The sequence below is a fragment of the Ischnura elegans genome, chromosome 11 (genome assembly GCF_921293095.1).
Source record: "Ischnura elegans chromosome 11, ioIscEleg1.1, whole genome shotgun sequence".
NCBI classification, from domain to species: domain Eukaryota; kingdom Metazoa; phylum Arthropoda; class Insecta; order Odonata; family Coenagrionidae; genus Ischnura; species Ischnura elegans.
Window position 1 is genome coordinate 88360512 of NC_060256.1, and position 10257 is coordinate 88370768.

A 10257-nucleotide genomic window follows, 5' to 3' on the forward strand; every position below is an offset into this window, starting at 1 on the left:
CTATTATTATCGATTATATTGAGCAATAATGGATCATCCAGGTCCACCACGGGAAGTTTTAAAAATGTATTTGAAAGCGCCCAAAGCGTCAGCATATATCAAGCAAGCTTCAACAGGAGGAACAGGGGCCTCTTCCGTCGACTGGTGGCTAAGAATCGAAGCTTTGGAAAGGTGATTGCGTGAATGAAACTGTTCAGCACAGATGGCTTAAGTGATTTTTCACGACGGTATCCGTGAAAATTAGGATAAACAAAATCATTGTTTATTAAATGGATAGCAATAAATACCCTTTTAAATTAAATTGTATAAAATTAATTGAGTGAAATAAATATGCGACGAAGAAAGTTACGTCTAAATAGCATTCGATAAGCTTGCACTTGCTGAGACTAACCGAGGAAATCAACGGCATGTCCACACTTCCCCTGACCAATTTCATAAGTAATGTAATAAGTCATTAAATATAGCACTGAATCTGTCATCCTTTATAGATGAGATTGCTTGAGCAATTATGAGCAGATAACTTGCTGAGTAACACGGGGTGCACCTAATTAGAACCACATAAAATTTCCTGAGAAACATTTGTTATTTTCTGCGATTGTAATTTACTACAAATGATGTCATATTACAAACGGGTAATCACCGACAGTCAAATTATTAAAGATAACCTTTGAATTCAATCTTTAGAGCGATTACTAATCATCGGTAAAAAATAAATACTTATTTCCGCAGCTCCCTCTTCCCAGAATGCATTTCTTTCTTTGGCATGGCATACGACCTACCTCTCTCCATCCCAACAATAAACACTTTTTGCGTTAGAAAAAGGGTTCATTATCGCTATGGTTTCCGAGAAGGGATCCACTAGAGTCAGGAAAAATCATTTAACAGCAGAAGGGTTGGACCTTGTGACGGAAGTCTCGACGCACTGTAAAAGCAGCCGCGGATAGAATGGAAAAGCACCTCACACCCAGCGCAAAGTGTTAAAATCCTTCCCCTAGAATTGTTACCTGATTCTCTCCTCCGCCCCATCCCGGTGGGCATTATAATTAGCAGCTCCTTTTCCAGGTAAAGCCATTGAGAACGAGGGACAGAACCTCCAGTCAAATATTTTAACCAATTAGCGACGTAGATTTATCATTAGATATGGAATGTGTTAAAGCTAGACATAAAAACGAATGGATGTGACATAGCATACATACATCTAGACATTACGATGAAAAAATGATTCCAAGAAAGTAATTTGAGAGTTGGGAAGTTGATTGATGAGTGAAGAGACTGGCACTTGGATGAAGGGTTCTGGGTTCAAATCCCGGTTGTAGTTTCCTGACACCACCATGAATAAACCCTGAAAAGAGAGGAGGCTCATGGGAAGGAACTCGCCCCCTTGGAAAGTCTACTACGCTTGTGGCTTGGCGTGGGCCGAGCTCTACCATCACCAACCCAAAAGAAACTAAGGGTTGAAATCCTGAGTGTAGGAGATTGAGTTCATTAAGTTCCACGGAATGGTTATCACCCATTCATCTTACCGACAAGTCAAAAAAGATCAAGGCCAAATTTCCAATCCCCTTTGGAGTATACTTGACGTAATTGAATTTCTCGCTACTGGAATTGACGTCACATTTTTCGACTGTGGGTGAACTTCAAGACTATACCATGTATAGCACGGCTTGTTCAACAGAAGGCGTAGTATGCAGTTGTAACAGATTCAGTTTTCGCAGCCTCTATGCCACAATGCCTCGCAAAATATGCTTCCATCGCAAATATTTCATTTTTATCGAATTAATCACCCTTGTCAGCGAGAAAGCAAGCATAAACTATAGCGTACAGGATGAAAATGCACAAGGATCACACTCGGCAGGCATTAGAAGCATTTTATCCAGGCGATATCATTGCTATTATTCACAACATACACATTATCATGAGCCCTAAAATTTCTTTCATTGAAAATTGTTGAATTATTTTTATGCACACAAACAGCAATATTGCCAATTCACAGCAGCCGAATAGGGAAGTTTCCTTGATCAAAGAAAACGAAATGCATTGATTGCGATTCCTTACCTACCATTAGTGTATTCATAATATACAAATTATTTTGTTTTAGAAATCCCAGTTTTGACGAATGGCAATGGTCAATTTTAACCTCATTTGAAAAAGGCCAGATTGGCGCCAATGCGATTCCGCTCCACGTGACGTCACAGGGACCTAGTTTCTATACGAGTAGGTAGGAGGTTTTACTTCGTCTGAGATTACCAATGCATGCATGAGGCACAGAGCTCAGGGAAACGTCTCTTAATAATCACCTATTAAAACTGCCTATGGTCGGAAAGTTTCCATCGTTAGATAAGGTATTAATAATCCTTATTTAAGCCAAGCGCTACCTACTGGCAGGGCACTCAGCTACCTGCTAGCAGCCTGCGTCGTATCAGCGCTCAAGCCTCACCCCAAGGTCACCTCACACGCCGACAGTTGGAACCATAACGACGTCACACGGACTTTTCCCATCATTCTCACTTAGCCGTCGCGTTTTCGCGCGCTTGAATTTTTCACTTTTCGTTTAATCGCGAAAAATAGATTTCGTCATTCGAAAATCTAAGAGCGAGAAATGCGCACTCTAGGAGTAATAATCTTCCGATTTAGGCAATAAAAAAATAGGAAACCACCCTATTATAAAATAAATAGATAAAATATAATGAAGAGAATCGGGACGATCGATACGTAAGAGAATGTGTAAGATGTGATGCCATTGATTAACGGAGAGGTGAGATGTATCCCAGTTCGTGAAGACGTCAGAGAAAATGGATCAACGTTCGGAAAAAGGGAATTCAGAAGTGACGGGAGGCGGAAAAAAAGTGAGCGTTGAATAAGTGACAATCAGGGGACTAAAGATAAAGCGGAACAGGAAGTGTCCGCGTAGGGAGAAAAAGTTCAGGACAGTCTGTGATAGAGTTGAGGATGTTACATGTATGTGTACAGTATAATGTGATTTTTCAGCAGGTATGTTCCGCCGATAATAATCTTATTTATGATTGCAGAGTATTTTGGCAGAGCATTTAAAGTTTAGAATTAGGTAACGAAGCGTAGATTAGAACGGCAGTTGGCTAATACACCAGGTAGAATCAGTTATAACTACCGTTTGTGGTCTTTCACTAATATTCTCAATGAACTCGGCTTTTTGATATACATGCATTTTGTTACTGACAAACTCCTGTTTTCATGAGAATGAGGTATTTGATTAGCTACCTTAAGGAGAGGACGAAGATTTTTATGCTTTCAATGTTATTAAATGGTATCACAAAATCTCTTTCAACACCTAATGCGGAACATGAGAATAAACTAAAATGGTAACCTTCCACACATTTTATTTACTTAAGTTTTACTTTACTTTTATTTACAATTTTATTAAAGTACCGACCCGGTTTCGACACTACTACTACTATACAACGTCGAAACCGGGTCGGTAATTTAGTAAATAAAATTATGTGGAAGGTTATCATTTTGATTTATTCTCATGGATATAAAACATTTCCACCAGATATCGCCGGACACTGTGAATTATGCACCTATTGCGGAAGATTCTTACCTCAGGAAATAGGCACACTTCGTAGCAAAAATGGAAAAAATGTATTTCTTATCAAAGAATTAGAACTTTCACGGGTGGAGTCCATATGTTATAAACAATGGTTAGAAGTGAATGGGAAGAGACGCTATTGAGTGGCGAGATAGAGCCAAGTTCGTGATGACGTTCGGGGATAGAGAAAAGGGATCAACTTTCGTAACAAGGGAATTAAGAAGTGGGGGGAGGTGGAAAAAATAGTGAGCGTTGAATGAGAGAATTTATTGAGAATGAATGAGTTATAAATCCCCCTCTTCAGAGAGTACGCCCCGTAATCCTCAACCAAATTCCCAACATTAGCCACAACACACCAACACGCCCTCCATCACCCGAAGGCAACCAATGGGCGCCGGCCGATACCGCCCTCACCATTAAGCCATGGACGAGAGTCCGATTACAAGGCACCCCGCAGCTGCGGTGGGAAGGACCCTTCCACAGACATACTGGAGCCAGGAATTACAACGGCCCCCCTATTATTCCTTCTTCCCGGACCTTAAAAGCATCCTGAAGCTACGTGGCCCCTCAGAGAACATCAAACTCCACCCTCCCACCTAGCAGAATGTTTGTTCAGGCAACATGGAGCTAATGGGAAAACAATCCTTCTTCGAACATACTTAATGCTCCCGCTCCTGCTGCCGCTCCGATTCGGTCTCATGTCCCCACAAGAGAGCATGGGGATGAACGCATCGCACCGAAAAACACGAGGCACTCTTCATATGAACGGAACGACATTTCACATTAACGGAAAATTTTTCTCAACTATTACATGGGAAAACCGTGGTTGAGGCAGCACATGAAAAATATGATTAAGTTGACGTGAACCGTTTTCGGGTTTACATCCGGGTTAGATCCTCCATCTCCATCCTTGCCGACGTTTCGATGAATGACTTATTCATCGTCTCTGGGTTATAAATGGATAATTGTAATTTTAAAAATCTTTCATATGAAGTGGAATATGTAATTCCATAATTTTCCCGGCACCCTTCCCCACTACCTGCATACGAACGTAAACAAAAAAGCTGCACATATATTTTTGATGGAGTAGTGAATTACTCAACATTTTTTAGGATGCCACCTCTTTTTTATATCTTTAGAGGGTCAAGAAATATACTGGGGCAATATTTTTTCTTTGCCAAAAAATTGCATGCTTTTGCAAATATTTAATTTCAAAGTCAAAAATAACGACATTAAGTTCAAACATTCATACCAACTGTCCACATTTCATCACCATTTAAATAATTTTTATTCACTTTTTCATTACTTGTTATTTCTGTAGTATATTAATGCCAAAAATAAATTTTCAATCATTTATCTATAGCTAGTTATGTGATGCGACGAAGTAAAAGTAAGTAATCGAATTATTGCTCACGATTACTACGCTAGTAATTTTGTCTTATAATCGATACATTTATTAATAATTCTTACTTATAATCTACTCTATAGCTCGTGCGAATCATCGTTATATTTTATAAATGAGAAATGAACATTTTAACTCTACGAGCGCTAAGTGAACGTCAGTTCCAGTTACTTAACGTCATCCTCAGGTATAAATTTTTGTTAAACATACTTATGCCTGAAGTGCCTTAATCAAACAAATAAATTATTATTACTTGCAATGGCATTGAATAACAATTATAATGCTGGTTTGCATATAAGATATCCCTGTTTGAGAAAATATAGACAGCAATCGCATCATTTATAGGAGAAAAATTATTAGAAATTGTAATCCTATTCATCACTTCTTGAAGTAGTAATTTGTAATAGTGATTTATTACAAAATTTACACTTTCATTATAACTGAGCCCGATTATATTTTTAATACTTTTCCCATCACTAGTAAACTAGTCCCCCATTCGGATCTTAGGGCGCGGAGACAATGTTGTAAGGGCAGGTGAACGGGAAGAGGGACAAAGGAAGGCCCCGAATGAGTTACATGGGACAATTTATAACTTATGCTGAAATTACTTATCTTATCCATCATTCATTGCATATTATTTTACCCTTTGTTGATCCACGCGAGGCATTGAGAGCGTCAGCGTGGTAGCGTATCTTCTGAACTGTTGCTACATATTTTAATTATTGTTGCCATGCATTGTCCCTTAATACTTTTATTATTGCTGCAATATGTTGTTGATACATATACTCATCATTCTGGGATATTTGGGGAAAGGCAAGATGGAATAGAAGCTGAAATATGAGTAAAATAAATGATTAAAATAGCGAAAAAAGGAAAAATTGATAATTTTTACACCGTTTGTTTACAATTTACGTAGACTAATCCCCCCCCCCAAGTCTACCTCCTTAGCATAAATGTTCATATTTTAGAAATGTTCACATCTCTAAGCCCTTACAAGCAATTTAAATGCGAAAATAATCCTTGTAGTCCCACCAAATTATCGAAAAGGGATTTTTTAAAATTGGAGGTGAGTATCCCCCGAAAATGGTGGGCGATGGTGATAAACGGGTGTCATATTCGGACTCAGGAGGCCATTTCACATTAGAATCAGCTGGAATGGTATCGGGGTTCGAGAAAAAATATTTTCCTCGCCTCGAAATATGAAAAGTCTCGAAATGTGGAAAATGTAAGCAGGTATGTGAGCGGAGTGAAGATCTACGTTAAACAAATCTTACATGTGGTGACTTTTGGCGATGACGAAATAAACTATGATTTTCAGTTTAATTAGGTCGATCATTTTTGTTCTTTTTATCTACTCTTCGGGTTCGTGGATCATTTCATATATAAAGAAATACATGCAAATGTCACTGCTAGCATTCACATAAAACTATTGATCAATCAAAGGATAATAGGGCAGCTAAATATGTCATGGTTGCTGAAATAAAGAGAGAGCAACGTGAACTCATTGCTAGATGAGTTAGGCTGGGAGTCGATACTTGAGATAAGAATTAAATATAGGCTGAACATACTTAACGGATATGGAGATGATGTGTTCGCAGATGATATGAACGTTACATGATTGATGCCAAATTACATGGAGCAATGCATTATCGGTGAAAGCTCGCATCGCCTGCAGGCATGGAAATGTATGATGGCCTTTTCTTCCGATGACTACGAAGACGCGTGCTACATGTTTGTGCAAACTCACTCCCTGCCAAACACTCTTGAGGTGGTTCGCAGAGTATTATTTAGATGTAGGTGTCGATGCACACAGGCTGTTAAGAACGTAAAAGAGAAGAAATACGATGCCATGAAAAGGCTAGCGGAATGGAGAGCTGCGTTTAACCAATCATACATTTATTTATTTATGATAATGTCAATTATGATTTTTTAATTACGTGGATTATTACGAATATATACATATATAAAAAATTGTGTTAAATTCAGTGTTAGTATCCACATTATACTATTATCGCACCCGTATCAACAAATAAACTGACTGTAAATTCTCTTCATTTCTTTCTTTTCTCGCCCTTTCTGAATTGACTGTATTGGATGGATTAGCTTCATTTATCTCCGATCAAAATCCCTTCGGCCTCGAGACAGGCACTCGGTGTAAGCCTTTGAATCATTTCGTAACAGATTCGATATATCAGTTTCACAGTTCAAGTGTTTCCCCGTTTCCCTGACAACGCAGACAACGCACCAACGCCTGCAGATAGTAAAGCCGTAAGTTCACACCCACACCATTCTCACCGAACCTTTTAACACCCATACGATTGTGGTTTGACTATTGAAAAAGTCGAGCGAGTCCACCTTTTATTATTTCCGCGGGATTTGAGCGGACTGCCGCCTTCATTTCTTTCATTCACATCCCTCCGCGAATCACTCCTTCCCGCCACCGGGCATTCCGAACGAGTTCGATCAATGCGTTCGATTGTTCGAAAAAAAATAACAAATGAAAGGGACTGGGCGCTATCGCCGCGTATGCCGTATTAAATCCTAAGGGGGCCCTAAGGGTTTTGGGAAATTAAGAGGGTGTGAGGGCCGGCTGAGCGTTTCAATGGTATCCTGAGGCATTCCCTGTTGATGGAGCGATCCCCTATAACCGATCAAAGATCAATCAACATTATGTCGGTCATCCTTCAAAGAGAGAGTTTAGAAACATTCACTCGACTCTGGACCAAAATTACACGGAACAAAATAACTCAAGGTAGCTGCATGCCTACTAAAAGATTGCAAGCATTAAAATCACAAAATCCAGCATTACCATGATAAACAAAGAAAAGTTTGAAAAAAAAACAAATAGATTACGTCAAAATCCGAACTGCAGGCCACCTCAATGGGGCGTGTGGTGGGGTTTCCTGGGACATCAATAGCTAACTAATAAAAATAAAATGCTCTTACGAAGGGCCGCCTAGCATTTATGAAGTCCGTTATTGTTAGAGGGAGAAACGAATGCCTATACTTATCCGTTCGGTAAATTATCTCTCTTAATTCGTCGTTTCAGTGGACCTGGAAATATAGTTGGGGTTCTATTATTATGTACTCCGGGGTGCTCGGAAAGATATCTAATCCTTAATTACTTAAGCAATCTTAATCTTAGATCTTAATTTCAGCGTCGCCGGTGGTCGCAATTCTCCTTTTGGTATCATACTCTATAGGTTTTGCTGTATATGTGGTGTAAATATCTCGAGGTAACCCGTTGATCCTTTTTTTATAATCCTACATGAACACAAAATTTCAACGAAAAACAGGGTCCACCATTTTGTATCATATCGGGCACAAATAATACAAGTCAGTCATGAAATTTGCCAATAATTAAAAATATTAAACCGCTTAATATTATTGTTGTAAATTTTTGTTCCTGTTGAATGACTACAGAAGGTGTGGCAGCAGTGGTAACCTGCTGAATTTCAAAAACAATTATATGTGGGCAATATTTGCGAAATTTGTTCAACTTTGAGGCCAAGTAATTTGTTTAAAAAAGTAACCAATGAAAAACGGTTTGCGTCAAAAATGCACTATTGTATTGAAAATAACTGTGCAAAGTTTCAAATTCCGCACTCAAAAAAATCGTTTTTGAGGTTTTGTCCAGCTTTTTTCGATTTCAGCCCACTGTGCGCCGCCTCCGAGTATTCAGCGGCTCCCAGCCTAATTCGTTTACCCTTCGCTCTTACGAATAATACGGATGTATTCCGTCGTTCTCGCGAAAAAATGAATACTTGATCCACTCCGTTTTCGAATCTGTTCACGTGATTTCGTAACCGCGTCTTTCAAATGCAACCCCATACCTTCTCAGAGGCACCCATACTCCCCCGATAACCTAAGAGAAGAGCCATTGTACACTGGGAGCACCTCAACTTACGTTTAACCTTAATCTTCCCATAAACCATCTCACCAATATACTTAACCATTGTTTCCGACTTGAATCTGACCGTTGCTATTTTGGTATTCGATGGCAGGAACAGATGATCCAAAGGTAACTGCTCACCATTTTTTTATTGCGAGAGAGTTTGAAAAGAGAGGATACCAGAAGTTTTCCAATTTTGATCCGTCGCTACTTCTCCAGTTGTTCGCGACGAAAATCGACGGCCTTAACCCTTTCACAGATAAGTTGATGACGTCATGAAGTCCTTCCGAGCGGTCTACGCTTCATATCTACTCCTCTTCGTCCTCCGTATCAATCTTCTTAGTTGTTTTTACTCTCATGCGATTTCCTCCCTCGACCATCAATAATCCTTTAACGAGTTCATGAACCTGGTCTCAAATGACGTCACCAACTCATCAAAATTGGGCTGTCGTCCTTCAAAGAGAGATATTAGAAACATTTACTCGCCTCGAAAACAAAATAATATGGAACGAGAGAAGGAGAAGTGACCTCAAACTAATAAATATGATCAAAAGCACTTGAGATAGCTGCATACCTACTACAAGATTGCAAACATAGATATTAGCAAAATCCAGGTAATACACTTAGTGATAAATTATTCGTGCGGAGCACTTGGCATGCGATTCCAGTGCCTGAATGCCAACAGCAGGATTCATAGAAACAATTAGCGAATAACCTGTTGAAATAAGTAGAAAAATTATCGTGAATGTGGTCGATTTTTCACTAACGATGAAATTAGCGTGAAACGTTAGAACGCGCAGGGTGGTATTCATTTTCTTAGAGCGCTTTGCAACAGTGTTTTGTTATTTATAACCGTAAATCGTGGAAGGAGACGCCTCGGAATGAAAAATAACGTGAAATACAGAATTGAATTGAAAATTAGGCAAACTGTCTTCATTTGATTACAAAATAAAATCTAGAAGTCCTTTTGTAATACATACTACTGTTCACTAGGCATTGTAACGTTGTAAAACAGCAATTTTCGGAAAGTGTCTTCGCATTAGACGACGCCATATATCCGGAAATAAGGAAGATATGAAAGCCGATTTAAAACGTCCTGAATAATACTTTCCATTTCATCTCCCGATATCCTTCCGGTCGCACCCACTTTCGTCGAAAAAGGGTCGAAAATAGGTCTACTAATCTGTGCGTCTCTGTTTCACAAATGACCAGTAGCTATACTCAGTTCATTTTATCTTTAAGGGTGAGCTGGTGTGGCCAAAGGAAGTGGAGATGAGGGGAGGGAAAGTTTAACGACGTGTGACTTTGCCTTAGCCAATCAGCAAACAGTAGGCGTGGCCTCAGTGAGTCGCTCTCAGACCTCCGCCGAGTGAACGTCGTGAATCTGCTCGTGGAGCA